Source organism: Danio rerio, chromosome 4 (genome assembly GCF_049306965.1).
Source record: "Danio rerio strain Tuebingen ecotype United States chromosome 4, GRCz12tu, whole genome shotgun sequence".
Lineage (NCBI taxonomy): Eukaryota > Metazoa > Chordata > Actinopteri > Cypriniformes > Danionidae > Danio > Danio rerio.
The window spans coordinates 63016712-63033229 of NC_133179.1; the positions used below are offsets into that span (position 1 = coordinate 63016712).

The following is a 16518-nucleotide window of genomic DNA, read 5'->3' on the forward strand; positions in this document are numbered from 1 at the left end:
AAACCAGCTAATCAAGCTCTTCTAAATATACTAGAAAGCTCCATGGAGTTGAAGTGTGTTGAAGGAAGTTGGAGCTAAACTATGCAGGACACCAGCCCTCCAGGACTGAGTTTGGACACCCCCGGGTATGAGTCTCGTTTCGTGTGCGAGAGGTCCGGGGTTTTAAATCCCAGACAAGCCCTTGCAGGTGTCCTGCGTTTTACAGGGCATTATGTCTTTCATAAAAACGTCTTTCGAAGAATTCCAGTTTGTCAGCAGGGGTCCGTTCTTCGTATGTGGATTACTCAGTTAGCTGTATTTAGATATTGACGATTAAACACGATCCAGAATCGTTTCGTTCTTCAAAGTTGATCTGAGAGTTGTTGTCATAGCAACAGTTCTGCTAGGTCAAACCTGATCGGAAGCAGGTTAAATTCATAGAAATAGGATTAGATCGGCTCAGTTCAAGCAATGATAATACAGAAAGTAAGTACCGAATTCTAATATTTTCTTACAGTAGTAGTTATATATACTTGGGAAAATGGTAAATATTTTTAACTGTATATATATATATATATATATATATATATATATATATATATATATATATATATATATATATATATAGTTATAGTTACTAATACAATAAATGAAGTTATACATATTAATAAAACTTATGCAATCTACACCCTCGAAAGAAAAGTACAAAGACTGCCACCTGGTGGTGCAAAGAGAAAATGTATTGACATGAACTTTTTAAATTACTTTAGTACAAATTGTGTATAATAGAAATGCACAATATGTGACTTTTTTTAAAAGCAATAATACATTTATGCAGTCATAAACATGTTTTGACAGTTAATATGCCAGTGATTTGATGCTTCACAAAAGTTGCAGATGCCTTATCAATATTAAAATGCTTTTGTAAACAACCAGTTTTTCTTTACACTGATTAAAAAACCGGCTACTATAATAAAGAAAATCTTCTCTAAATGTAGAACTAAATACACTGATATGCATTAAAGAGCCCATATTATACATGAAATAGGGTCATATCTTGGTTGTAAGGGTCTCCAACAACAGTCTAATATGCATGCAAGGTCAAAAAACACTTTCATGGTCTTATAATCTGCATTTATTTTTACCTAATTATCCCAGCGACTCCCGTATGAATCGTCCAGTGATTCATTTGTTCCCAAACCCCTCCTTAGCACGAAGCTAATCTGCGCTGATTGGACCGATGACAGTCTGTCGCGATTGGTCGACTGCCTTCAGTCAGAAAGTAAAATGCCCAATAGCTAATCAGCAATATAAAAAGTAATCACAGTTCATACACGCTCGATAGTGTAGGCGTGGATTTTAGCTGCCACACACACACACCTCCGGACGACAACGCTCCCGATTCCGCCCGCACCCGCCAGGTTTTAGCCTTAGAACCCGCCCCATTTTCTGCCCACCGCGCCCGATCCCGCTAAAGAGCGGGGGAGAACACAACCAAAAATCACCCAGCTATACAGTCCAGACAGCCAAGCTGTCTATATAAAACCACACACAGCACCAAGCACACAAAGCTCTCGCTCGCGCTCTCTCTCTCTCATACGCGCGCGTGCGCACTAACACACACACACACAAGCACCAAGCAGACACATCTTTCTCATTCGCATAGCAATATCCGTGATATTGCTAGACAGCCCGCTCCTGTCCCAAATTAAACCCGTTACTGACCGCTCCCGCGATTTATTCGGAAATTTATTACCGCGCCGCAGAAATCTGGCGCAGGGACAGCCGCTGGTATGCAGACCCCTACCACGGAGCTCCCTAAACAAAGCAGCACGTGTCGCGTTTTTAACGTGACTTTGCACGCGATAAGAGAATATAGCCAGTTAACCTGATACAGTACACGCGGTTACAAGTAACAAATCACAACTAAATACATTTGCAAGCCAGAGTCAATGAGGCAACAACTTTAATCGCAAGTACTTACACTTGAGAAAGGTAGGAAGAAACCCATCCTGACGTCCATCAGTAAGTTACTCTTTACTGATCCTTCCTTTAACAAACGCAGATGAAGTATTCTTTGTAGCATGTAGCTTCCAGAAGTTTCCAGTAGTTTCCAACTGCTTGGCTATAATGCTGAGGTTTCATCTTTGAGTAGAGACTCGATATAATATCCATCTGCAGTGTGACTTCAATCGACCGGCAAGTTTGTGTGCGTGTGTTTGTGGGTGTGTGTGTGTCTGGGTTTCTGCGTCAGAGGGCGGGGCCTCAGGTTTGAAATCTCCCGGGTTTGCGCGTGCACGTGAATAACTTGGTTTCGTTCGTACGTCATGGCGAAACACCTAATGACTCGGTATCAAGGCGACTCGTTTGAAGCACTATGAGTCGACTCTTTTATAGATGAGTCAACCGTTTTAAACACTGTATTCTTACAGATTTAAGCCTTAGCTGAATACTTAACTTCACTTAGAGCTGTGTTACACACTACATGGAGGGGAATTTTCAAAAACCCATAATATGGGCTCTTTAAAATACATGATGAATAGTCTTGACACATGAAAGTGTAAAGCCTGCAGCTCACAACAAATGTGGAAGGTTATTGCGTTTCAAATTTAACAAACCGTTTACTGCTAGTTTGATGTTATTTTGCTCACATGGATAATTGAATACTAATCAGATGATGTCAATACGCTGATGTGCCGTCAGCCAATCATGGCATTGCTGATCATGATTTCGAGGATCGATAGATCTGTCCTTCACAACACATGCAGTGATCTCAGATCAGTTCATCCAGACATTCTAATCTGATTCGCGAACTTGTTTGAAGAACCAAATTAGCGAGAGATCAGTTATCGAGATGAAAAGATCCAGGATCTGCCAAATCATCTTAGATCATTTAAGCAAGGTACGAAGAACGGACCCCAGATAGTGTCACCACATGAATCATTCCTTGCATAGTGGCTTGCTGTTCTAGGAGTATGATTCTCAATCATGCCGTGAGAAATCCCAGGTTCAAATTTTGGTTGAGCCCTTACAGTTGTCCGCTGTTTTGTAAAGGCGTTGTGGCTTACACAGAGGCTTTTTTCTGAGAATGCTGGTTTGTCAGCAGATAGTTTTGCCATGTACGGTGGCTATCTTGCAGTGGCTTGTTGGTCTAGGGATATGATTCTCGCTTAAGGTGCGAGAGCTCCTAGGTTCAAATCCTGGATGAACCCTTGCAGAAGTCTGTCACGGTTGCAGGTTTGTGCGCTTTTCCGGAGTGTATGTTTGATCACGTGGGTTTGTTTTGTTTTGGTTGTCCATGTGTATGTGTTATGCTCACGTGACATGACGACTATCAGCGGGGCTGATTACTCACCAGCTGAGGCTCATTATTAGCCCTATATCAGGGCGACGTTTCTATGTCTCATTGTCAGTTCGTTACATCTGTTCTCATGTGTGTTATCTGTGCTCAGGCCCCTGAGGAGATTTCTGGACCCTGTTTTTTCCTGTCTGTTCCTGCCCTGTGTTCGTCGTCCTCCTAGCCTGTCACTTCCCTGTTTGTTTATTTTGACTTGGTCAAATAAACCTTATTTTCACTTGCATTTGGATCCTATTTTGACTCTTATTTTTGTTGAACGTGACAGAACGAACTGACCTTATTATGGATCCAGCTAGTGCATCCCAAATCTCCGAGTTCGTCTCGCACAGCGACGCCAGGATAGACCGTCAGGATGAGGCTTTGGTCACCTCGTCACAGGCGATCCAGGCTCTGGTCGGCCAAGTGTCGCTGCTTTACTCCCAAGTCCAGCGGTTGATCGCTGGAGCTGCACGGGCTGACTCGGCATCGACTCCGGAGGTGACACCGCCAGCGTCTGCGGTTGTTGGTCGCTCTGTTGAACCACGCCTTCCACCCCCGACCTGCTACTCTGGGGAGCCCCTCTTGTGTCGATCCCTTTTGTCCAAGTGTTCCCTTTATATTACGCTGCAACCATCATTGTTTGCCACCGAAAGATCCAAGGTAGCATTTGTCATCACGCTTCTTTCAGGCAAGGCGGCCCAATGGGGAACTACAGCATGGGAACAAAAGTTACCATGCTGTGCTACCTTTGACCTGTTCTCCACAGAGTTAAAGAAGGTCTTCGATCGAGCCGCCTCCGGGAGAGAGGCTGTCCGAGTTCTTGCTGAACTCCGCCAGGGGAATCGCAGCGTGGCGGAGTACTCTATAGAGTTCCGGACCTTAGCCGCTGAATACGGCTGGAACCCGGAGGCGCAATGGGACATGTTTTTGCACGGATTATCTGACCGGCTTCAGGATGAGATCTATTCGTTAGATCTTCCTAAAACTCTTGACGGGCTAGTTGACTTAGCCATCCGGGTTGACACTAGACTGCGCCGTCGAGAGAGTCGCCTGCAGCAAGGCGGGTTTTCGGAGCTGGTCCCTGACTTTCCGGTCCTGACTGCGACACCGGAAGTGGTTGACCCGGAACCCATGCAGGTGGGTAGATCCTGCTTGTCCGTGCAGGAGAAGCGCCGACGGAGATCGGAGGGACTCTGCCTCTACTGTGGTGGGGCAGGGCATCGGGTGGTTTCCTGTCCCGTAAAAGACAACACCCATCAGTAGGCAAGAGGTTACTGATGGGTGAAATTAATATGGACAAATCCTCTACGTCTGCTACTTTACTGCCCGTCTCTTTATCATGGGGTTCCGGAACTCATAACACACAGGCGCTCGTCGATTCCGGGGCGGAAGGAAACTTCATTGACTCTAGTTTCGCTTTCAGTTTCAAACTTCCGGTTATAGCACTATCACAACCCATTGCAGTACGCGCACTCAGTGGACTTTCCCTTCCCACTATCACCCACTCCACCAAACCCATAAAACTGATTACGTCTGGAAATCATGTTGAACACATTTCATTTTTTTTAACAGACTGTTCCAACTCACCAGTGGTTTTAGGTCATCCTTGGTTGATTCTGCATAAACCCCACATTAATTGGGGCCTTAATTCTGTATTCTCGTGGAGTGAGAAATGTCATGAGTCTTGTCTTTCGTCTGCTCGTTCTGCTGTCTCTTGTTCTGTGTTTCAGGAGGAGCGCATGGACCTGTCAAACGTGCCCAGTGAGTACCTCGACCTGAAGAGAGTGTTCAGTAAGTCTCGAGCTGCTTCTCTGTCTCCTCATCGTCCCTATGACTGTGCAATAGACTTATTGCCAGGTACGTCTCCGTTTAAAGGCAAGTTATACTCTCTTTCTATTCCTGAGAGGGAGGCCATGGAGAAATATATTTCTGATTCTCTAGCGGCCAAGATCATACGGCCCTCTTCTTCACCGGCGGGGGCGGGGTTCTTTTTCGTGAAAAAGAAGGATGGCTCTCTTAGACCCTGCATAGACTATCGAGGGCTGAACAGCATCACGGTGAAGAACACGTATCCTTTGCCGTTGATGTCTTCAGCGTTCGAGCGTCTGCAGGGGGCTTCGTTTTTCACGAAATTAGATCTCCGTAACGCATATCATTTGGTTCGCATGAAGCAGGGTCATGAGTGGAAGACTGCGTTTTTGACCCCCAGGGGGCATTTTGAATATTGCGTTCTTCCGTTCGGGCTTTCTAATGCTCCTGCGGTCTTCCAAGCACTTGTAAATGATGTGTTGCGAGACATGATAGATCAGTTTATTTATGTCTACCTGGATGACATTCTGATTTTTTCTCGTTCTCTCCAGGAACATGTGCAGCACGTCAGGCGAGTGCTTCAGCGGCTGCTAGAGAATGGGCTTTTTGTCAAGGCGGAGAAATGCGTGTTCCATGCACAGTCTGTTCCCTTTTTAGGACACATTGTGTCAGTCGAGGGGGTGCGCATGGATCCAGAGAAGGTTCAGGCTGTGGTAAATTGGCCAATTCCGGAGTCTCGTAAGGCCCTGCAGAGATTTCTGGGCTTCGCTAATTTTTACCGGCGATTTATTCGCAATTTCAGCCAGCTCGCCGCCCCTCTGACGTCCTTAACCTCCGCCAAGACTCCCTTCAGGTGGTCGAGTGTAGCACAGGCTGCATTCACTAAACTGAAAGGCTGTTTTGTTTCAGCCCCCATTCTGGTGACACCTGATCCAGCCCGGCAGTTTGTGGTGGAGGTTGACGCGTCAGAGGTGGGGGTGGGCGCTATCCTGTCCCAGCGCGCCGCCTCGGATGACAGAATTCATCCGTGCGCGTTTTTCTCACATCGATTATCTCCCGCAGAACGTAATTACGACATTGGTAATCGGGAGTTGTTGGCTGTCAAACTCGCATTGGAGGAATGGCGTCACTGGTTGGAGGGTTCGGGGGTTCCCTTTATCGTTTGGACCGATCATAAGAACCTCGAATACATCAGGTCTGCCAAACGACTTAACTCCAGGCAGGCTCGGTGGGCATTATTCTTCGGACGTTTTGACTTTACCATTTCTTATCGGCCGGGTTCCAAAAACACCAAACCCGACGCGTTATCCCGTCTTTTTGATTCTTCCGAGCGCAATCCGTCTCCTGAGCCCATCGTTCCCCAGAGCATTTGTATTTCTGCTGTGACATGGGAGATCGAGAGCAGGGTCCGCACAGCCCTGGATGGGGTAACGCCCCCGGCCGGATGCCCACCCAGTCGTTTGTTTGTGCCGGAGGAGATTCGGTCTGACGTCACTGACGTGGGGACATTCCTCCAAAGTGGCTTGTCATCCGGGGGTGAGTCGTACTTTATTTTTGGTTAAACAGCGATTTTGGTGGCCAGCTATGGCACGGGACATACGCGAGTTTGTTTTGGCCTGTTCTGTTTGTGCTGTTTCTAAGACTTCTAATCGCCCTCCTGCTGGACTCCTTCAGCCGCTGTCAGTGCCTTCGAGACCCTGGTCGCACATTTCGCTAGATTTTGTCACTGGTCTCCCGCCATCCAGTGGCAATACGGCAGTTTTGACCGTAGTGGACCGGTTCTCGAAGGCTACTCATTTCATTCCTCTGCCCAAATTACCCTCAGCCAGAGAGACAGCGGATGCTGTCATTAATCACGTCTTTCGCATTCATGGCCTCCCGACGGACGTGGTTTCTGACAGGGGGCCCCAGTTTGTCTCTAAATTTTGGAGAGAATTTTGTCATTTATTGGGAGCGACTGTAAGTCTTTCTTCTGGTTTTCATCCTCAGAGTAACGGACAAACAGAGAGGGCCAATCAAGATCTCGAGCGCATGTTACGTTGTTTGGTTTCCCAAAATCCCTCCTCTTGGAGTCAGCAGCTCCCATGGGTGGAGTACGCACACAATTCATTACCAGTGTCGGCTACGGGCCTCTCTCCGTTTCAGTGTAGTCTAGGTTACCAGCCACCAGCTTTTCCCAGTCTGGAATCCGAAATCGCGGTCCCCTCCGCCCACGCCTTTGTCCAGAGGTGTCGACGCACTTGGAGCAGGGCCAGACAGACCCTCCTCCAAGTGGGTGCGCGCACTAAGGCTAAAGCCGATCGCCACCGGTCGAAGCCTCTCGTTTACGTCGTCGGTCAAAAAGTGTGGCTTTCAACAAAGAATATTCCATTGCGTTCCGTATGTAATAAACTTGCACCTAAATTCATTGGCCCATTCACTGTCATCAAGATCATTAGTCCGGTGGCAGTCCGCCTTAAACTTCCTCCAGCGTACAGGAGAATACATCCCGTGTTTCATGTTTCCAAATTAAAGCCCGTTTTTCATACGGCAATTAACCCGCCCACACCGGTTCCCCCCCGCCGCGTCTCGTAGATGGGGAGACCGTTTATTCGGTTAAGCGTATTCTGGACTCGAGATGGAGGGGGCGAGGATTTCAGTACTTGGTGGACTGGGAAGGTTATGGTGCGGAGGAGAGGAGTTGGGTTCCTGCAAAGGACATACTGGATCACTCTCTTATTGATGATTACAATCGCCAGGTAAGCTCTTCTGGGAGCACCAGGAGGTGCTCTTAGGAGAGGGGTAATGTCACGGTTGCAGGTTTGTGCGCTTTTCCGGAGTGTATGTTTGATCACGTGGGTTTGTTTTGTTTTGGTTGTCCATGTGTATTTGTTATGCTCACGTGACATGACGACTATCAGCGGGGCTGATTACTCACCAGCTGAGGCTCATTATTAGCCCTATATCAGGGCGACGTTTCTATGTCTCATTGTCAGTTCGTTACATCTGTTCTCATGTGTTTTATCTGTGCTCAGGCCCCTGAGGAGATTTCTGGACCCTGTTTTTTCCTGTCTGTTCCTGCCCTGTGTTCGTCGTCCTCCTAGCCTGTCACTTCCCTGTTTGTTTATTTTGACTTGGTCAAATAAACCTTATTTTCACTTGCATTTGGATCCTATTTTGACTCTTATTTTTGTTGAACGTGACAAAGTCCAGAGTCCAAATGAAGCAAAAGCCCTGCTTCAATGCTTAAGCTTTTTAAGGTATATTCTGACTCAATTGTTAAATGAGGATTTCTGACTTGTTACCTTGCATGGCAAATCCAGTCTCGAAAAGCATCAACTGCTATAGCTTGGAGAAGGGGTATACGTGTGTGTGGATTTCGGTCATACACTTTACATCTCCAGGGAGAAAAAAAATCCTCAATAGGTTTGAGGAATGGAGAATATGGAGAGGGAGATGAACAACTAAAAAAAATGAGTTGGCCGAGAACCAGTTATGAACCAGATGAGCTCTGATTTCTAAATTGTAATTCTGTGTGACAGGTGTTTACTCATGTGATGAGTTAGTATGCAAAGTAGGACAACTGACTTTACAATTGTGAATGACAGTGTGTTCCTTGTGAAAACAATATATTTTCTGCATGAAAACTGTGCAAAATGCAGAGAATTGTCTGTAGTGTTTTTAAAAAAAGGGTGTTTTAAACCTGCAATTTGAATGTAAAGCCGGAATTGTGCTTGTAGTTTAGCAGAGTTGGTTCATGGGGTTTGTTGCATCAGTTATATGTTGTAGTTATTGTGTCTGAAGTACAAGTAATTGTGTGTAAACAATTGAAATAGACTGTACTACACACAGTAGGCCTACAGAAGTGCTTTGTAAAATATTTCAGAATATTGTTTTTATACAAAACAAACAAATACCAAATATATTTTACTGTATTTTCCCCATAAATACAGTATACACAGTGTACATTACAACCAACACAAAGTTGCAGATAACATGGTCTACATCCTCTTTTCTGTTTTGGTCTGGTCTGGCCAGGCAGCGGGGGAAATGTCACTTTGCATGGCGAATCCAGTCACGAAAAGCATCATCTGCTATAGCTTGGAGAAGGGGTATACGTGTGTGTGGATTTCGGTCATACACTTTACATCTCCAGGCAGGAAAAAAAATCCTCAATAGGTTTGAGGAATGGAGAATATGGAGGGGGAGATAAACAACTAAAAAACATGGGTAGGCAGAGAACCAGTTATGAACCAGATGAGCTCTGATTTCTAAATTGCAATTCTGTGTGACAGGTGTTTACCTATATAATGAATCAGTATGCAAAGTAGGACAACTGACTTTACAATTGTGAATGACTGTGTTCCTTGTGAAAACAAAATATTTTCTCCATGAAAATTGTGCAAAATGCAGAGAATTGTGTGTTGTGTTTTGAAAAAAAAATGTGTTTTAATCCTGCAATTTGGGTGTAAAGCAGGAATTGTGCTTGTAATTTAGCAGAGTTGGTTCAGGGGGTTGGTGCATGTTACATGTTGTAGTCATTGTGTCTGAAGTACAATTAATTGTGTGTAAACAATTGGAAAAACCTGTAAGGTTTTGAGTTGTTTTAAGAAACAGACTGCTAAACAGCTCGCATGCGTAAACACTTGTAACTCTTAAGAAGAAGCAATTCTGGCACCTGTACATTTGGCACTACATGAACCCAGGATGTCTTGTTTACTAAACAGGCACTTTGACCAACTAAGCGACAGCGCTAACGCTGAAAAGGGAAAGATGATTTTGCACAAAGAAACTAAAAAAAGACAGCAAGTCTTAAAATGGCAACCAAAAGAGGTTGTTTAACTGTAAGAGACATTTGCCCGATAACAAAAATCGATGAAGAAAAAACAATAAAACACAAAAACCAGCATGTCAGGATGCAGAAAATGCTGACAAGATGGAAAGAAAATGGAAATCAGGACAAACATATGCTATCGGCCATTGAAAGATTTTCAGATCAGAATACCACTCTCCCATAATCTGAAGGAAAGGTGCATTTTGGATTTGAACCTAGCACCTGCTGTTCCCAAGACAGGTGCTCCGGCCAACTTAGTCTTAACACTAAAAGAAAAAACCAAAACGCAGTTTCATCTAAGACAGTGGGGGGGAAGCAAAATTTACTATGCTTTCTACTCAGTTACTTTGCACATGCATAAAGAGGGTTTTGTACGACAAACCCAAAAGGCGTGATCTCAACAATAGGTGGCAGTTACTTTTCCCCAAAACCACAGGTTGCCTTTAAGCCTTTTTTTAAGCCCACTCTGCCCTGCACCGCTTTCCAATCTCCCTTGTTTAAAACATCTCAATTAAGTCATCAGCTTCATTGTAGAGTACCCCTAGTATCTGAGCCTGCACTGTGAATGAAAGAAAAAAGCAAAACTGGATGGACAGATGCCTACAATGATGGAAACGCACCACTCCTAAGTCAGTGAAGAAAATGGATAATGCTTGCGACTCAAACCCACAACCTTTTAATGGCTCAGCTCACAGCCTAGAAGTCCACTGCGCTATCCATTGCGCCACAAAGCCTGAGTACTCTCTGACCCATAAAAGAACAGCTCACTGCAAACAAGTCAGTGCTGGGATTCAAACCCAGGATCTCCGGTTTACTAGACAGGCACTTTGACCAACTAAGCCACAACGACAGACAAGGACAATTTGTTTTGCCCCTGTCTTACAACAGTAGCGCTGCACGTGTGAATGTCTCGACTTGAAATATTAAAGTCCAATTGGTTACACATTACCCCACCATGCAATATAAAGCCATTGTCCAAAGCCCTCTTCAACGAGCAGCGTTCTTAAGGATTTGAGTTTTGTTAAGAAACAGACTGTCAGTGTGTTCCTTGTGAAAACAAAAGATTTTTTGCATGAAAATTGTGTAATATGCAGAAAATTGTGTGTAGTGTTTTGAAAAAAGTGTGTTGTAAACCTGCAATTTGAGTGTAAAGCAGGAATTGTGCTTGTAGTTTAGCAGAATTGGTTCAGGGGGTTGGTGCATCAGTTACACATGTTGTAGAAATTGTGTCTGTAGTACAAGTAATTGTGTGTAAACAACTAAGAAAAAACTGTAAGTCATCAGCTTCATTGTAGAGTACCCCTAGTATCTAAGCCTGCACTGAGCAATGAAGGAAAGAAGCAAAACTGGATGTACAGATGCGTAAAATGATGGAAACTCACCACACCTAAGTCAAGTGAAGAAAAGGGGCAAAACTTGCAACTCTGGTGGGACTCGAACCCACAACCTTTGCATGACTCAGCTCACAGCCTAGAAGTCCGACACTATTGATTGCACCGGAGAGCTTGAGTGCTCCAGCACTGTTCCATAGAAAGCACTTTTTGGTACTCTCTGGCCTATAAAAGCCAATCTCACTACAGACTAGGCACTGCTGGGGTTCAAACCCAGAATCTTCTGTTTACTAGAGAAGCACTTTGACCAACTAAGCCACAGCGTCAGACAACACTGTTAAAAATTGTCCCGTTAAAAAACAGTAAAATACTGGCAGCTGCAGTTGCCAGCAATGTACTGTTATTTTACAGTATGTTGCTGTAAAAATACATGGACTACATTGATTTACACAATACTCAAGTGAACTCATTTTGCTCACTGAAAGCAACTGCCTCAACTTGGTCAACTGCTGAATGAGTTTATGAAGTAATGTGCTATATATGCTTAGAAGCATACTTATAATGATAACTTATTTTAGTTAATTAGAAAAGTTCGGTTTAACTCTAATGTCTTATTTTTCACAACAGCACACATACATGTAAATCTGGAATCACCAGAGAGATTCTGACTGCATCAGCCACTAAACAGCCGCTATCTTTATATAGAGAAACATGCAGAATAACATCAGCAGTTCATTGTTCATCTTTAACTCATACACTGGCTCTACTCTCCTCCACAACGGTGACACACAGAAGAAATTAGCTTCAGGTTTTACAGTAAAATACAGTTTTTTCCTTGATTTAACAGTAATCTACTGGCAGCTGTGGTTGCCAGCAATCTACTGTTTTTTTACAGTCTATTTCCGTAGTGTAAATTAACAGTATATTACTGTTAAAATACATTTTTACACTGTGTTTTTACCTCTCACACCTTTAACCCTTTAAACCCCAGAGCATATACTTCAGTTTTAATTGAAGTGTCCACATTACTGAGTGTTCAAAAAACATGTAGCAAAGCTGAAGTAAATTAATTAATTAACTGACTAATTAAATGATAATTGAGGATTAACAATGAACAAATGAAGAAATACTGAAGGGAAAAAACAAGAACAGAACATACAAAACTTTAGTCACAGCTTTATAATGAAATAACCTGAAGAACAACAAATGGTTAAATCATTTAAATGATCAGCGGATGATTAAACAACTCTACAAACATCATCACCAGCTACACTTATTACTTAATACATGTATTTTTGTATAACATTTACTAAAGTTCTTCTTGAGAAAAAGTTAAAGTTTTACGTCACCATCATGGAGAACAGAGTTTGCCTTAGTTGGGCTCTTAGCCCTGTCATTTTTAACATTTATATATCTTGGCTGCTGCAATTCTTAAGAACTTTTGTATAAAAAGCTCCTTTGTTGTGGCAAGCCAGCCAAAAACTTAAATAAGATCTGGTGATGTTCATGTTGCTATTAAATGGCAGAATCTGTTCTCATTTAGTATAATAAAATTTACTGCTGCTATTCAATGTTAAATCTATTGTTTTACATTATATGTATATATATGGCAATGATTTCTGGAAGTTTTTAAGAATATCTTGGACAATAACACTGCTCTATGGTGTAAATCGCACTCAAAGAGACATCAATAATCAGCGTATGAACCTCAATAATGGTGACAACAAATTTAACAAAATTAACAGTTTAACTCACAAACAGGCAACTGAAAGTCTAAACATAAATAACAGCAGAATCAAACACAAATAAAGAAAACCGTTAGACCATTATACAACATTTATTTATACCGCAATGCATGCTGGGATATTTGTACAGTGCCACTCCCAGCATGCATTGCAGCATGAAACATTTGAGATGTTACCATTGTTGAGATACAAGTTCAGATTCATCAGGTCTGAGTGTGTATTTATCATAACTGAACTGTTTTTGTATGTTATTTCTTAACTGTTAAGTAATTACGGAGGTATCTTTTCTGTTTTCACTTCTCATTAATTAAAAATAATACCTGCAACTAAGCATAAAATCTATTGCATAATGCCCTTCAACGAGATTTATACCAAAACATTTATCAGAACTAATTTCAGACAAACAGATTTATTTATTTATTGACTTCCCGACTTTATTGCTATAGTACAAACATTTTGTAAACTCTGTATTACAGCAGTTAGAAAGTCTTCTTAAATGAGTTCAAGGGTGAAGAGCCCAACTAAACCAGCCCCTCACTCCATTACGGTGACACAAAAAACACCTTAATTTCTGTTGGATCTCAATGAGAATAGTATGGAAGTCAAATCAGTCAGTAATAAGTGTGTGTCTGCTGTTGTTTGTGGAGTTGTTTAATGATCCTCTGCTGAGACTGAAGCTGTTTTATTTTATTTTATTTTATTTAATGTTGTAACTCAAGTCACTGTTTGTGTTTCTTGTTTATTTTCTTCAGTAATTGTGATTATTAACAGCAGGTGTTCATCAGTGTCTGAATTCACTCATTAGTGTTCATTAACTCTGTCAGGTGAACTATATTAGTTAACTAGTGTATGAAATAGTGAACAAGGACACAAAGTGTGATTTCAAACACAGACTTCAAAACATCGAATCTGAACTTGTTAGCTCACAGTTTTCTGCAGTTGGTTACTTTCTCGAAAACAAAAATGTTACCCAGAAAGCACTGTTTTTAACAGAATATTACTGTTTTAGTGAAAAAAACATTATTTTACCGTAGAATCTGACCATTTTTTAACAGCAATTTTTTACAGTGAAGAGCTAATTGTTTAATCAATAAAAGAAAAAAACAACTTACAGCGGTAGCGCTGCATGTGTGAATGTCTGGACTTGAAATATTAAAGTCTAATTGGTTTTGCATTACCACACCATGCTTTATAAAGACAGCCTTCTTAAGGATTTGAGTTTTGTTAATTATCACACTGTTAAACAGCTTGCTGCGTAAACACTTGTAAATGTTGAGAAGAAGCAACTCTAGAAACTGTACATTAGGCACTGCTGGGATTTGAACCCAGGATCTCCTGTTTACTAGACAGGCGCTTTGACCAACTAAGCCACAGTACCAATGCTGAAAACAGGGCAAGACGTTTTTGCACAAAGAGACTAAAAAAAGACAGCCAGTCTTAAAAACCAAAGAGGTTGCTATTTATTGATTAGCAAACCATGTTATGCCATACCTCTCAACACTGGGATGTAAAAATATGGGACAACAATTAGCTTTAAAAAGAAGACATAGCAAACATTAGAAAATATTAACAATAACACAAAATATTTTGCCTAATAAAACCAATGGCCTATACAGAAAATAAATCAAGTTATAAAATCCCATTCACATTTTACTGTATTTAAATACTGATTAGCATTACTACAGTTATTTAGTGAAGAGCAGCAATCTCTTATTTTGTTTTTTGATAACAGAGGTGTCACTGTAATGCCGAGTTCAGACTGCGTGATTTTAGCCCCGATTTTGGCTCGCCGACAGGTTTTGAGAAATCGCCGACAAATGCCTGAAATCACAGGCAAATCGCCGCTCGTGCACGTGAGTGACAATCACACAGTATGAACTATCAAAGACGCGATCTGAGAGAATCGCCGATGAGTCGCCGATGCCTGTGAGATATTTGGCATGCTGAATATCTGGAGCTGTCGGCGATTCAAATCATGCCGTGTGAATTGAGTTTTGACTGAAAATAACATCAGCCATCGCCTACAGCCAATGAGAGAGCAGCTTTCACTTGTGTGTGCGTGTGTGTACCTGCTGCAGGCCAGTGGGAGGCTGGGGGAGAAGTTAAAAGCTCTTTTTCGGTTTATTTGGACCCACGAAATGGAGGAAAAACTAGTGGAGGTTTGACAGGACTCAGGAGCAACTGTGTCTGTTTGATGTTTCATTCAGAAAGAAATTAGTTTATTATCAACGTTGAGGAGAAATGGCTAATTCCCTTTAAACCCATGTGAGCAAATATGTACATGCTCTACCCCATTAAAGGCTTCTTTCTCATTATGTAGTTAATAACAAAAGATATACTACGTGTTTTTGGCTGAGACGTAGTTTGGACGAAGTTGTCAGCGATTCTTCCTATAGTAAAGTCATGCAATGTGAATGTCCCAGTCGCCGATCCATCTTGCAGCGTAAACAAAGCAGCGACGAAACGCTAGCCCAGATAGTCAAGCAGTGTGAAAACATCTGTGACACGATTACTTTGAAAATCATGCAGTCTGAACTCGGCATAAGAATGCACAGATCTATAGGCTAATGAAAGCATTCGATTAGTTTAGTAACTGTTTGTGCTCATTTAAGAAAAAAAATGTTGTGTTTTTAAAAATAATACAAGCAGAACAAACATGTTTACATATTATTAAATGTATGTGTCTGTTTAAACACACATAAATCCCCAAAGTATGCTAAACTTTCGCTCATCTTTAAATTGCGAGTGCAGAAGCGGATCTGGGAACAGTATATCATACAGAGCACGTCCAGTAGTCAGACTGCATGCATACACTGATTCAGGGGTTGCGTCGATCGACGCACAGCTTTAACAGGAAAAAAGTGAATGCAGACATTTTTATTAACATTCTTTCAAGCCAAAATAAAGCGAAAGCACAATTCTCTTGCACAGCTCTTGCAATTTATATCACATTTGAGATCGGCTTTGTTTTGACAGTACTTTCACTATTCATAGAAAGTTTAAACATACAGGGCAACTACGGGGAAATACTAAAACTTGATGATAGCTGGGAAAACCGGAGAGTTGACAAGTATGTGTCTAGCTAATTAATGGCGTCATCGATCACGGATACAGTAAAATAATCATCTTTGTTGTAACATTACCTCTGTCTTTGTCGCGTTTTTCCTCCTCTTCTTGTGTTTTTTTTTTTGCCTCCCCTGCGCACTAGACTGTTTGAGAGGGTTTGGGACGTTTTGACATATTGAGCATGTTGACCCATCAAAAAAAAAATAAATGAACACCGTAGCAGGTACAATCTAATTATTCAGAGGGGGGCGTCTTAGGCGAGTAGGTTTTATTATTATTATACTACTACTACTTAGTAGGCTATGCACTATGCAGTTAAATTAATGTGGGCTTATTCTTTTCTGAAGTCATACCAACTAGTTTTAAGTATAGTGGAAGTTACTTTTTTTTCTTCCCCCATTTCTGGCGCCCCCCTGGACGTACTGCGCCCTTAGCATT

The 16518-nt window shown here is 42.2% G+C and overlaps 1 protein-coding gene and 1 non-coding gene across 2 annotated transcripts in view; one reads left to right on the forward strand and one right to left on the reverse strand.

Annotated features, from left to right (window-relative positions):
* The window catches only part of LOC141381809 (uncharacterized), a 705874-nt gene that overhangs the window by 643220 nt on the left and 46136 nt on the right, over positions 1–16518 (forward strand). The window lies entirely within an intron of this gene.
* trnat-agu (transfer RNA threonine (anticodon AGU)) lies at positions 14319–14392 on the reverse strand. The gene has a single exon. It is a non-coding gene; the product is annotated as a tRNA-Thr (tRNA).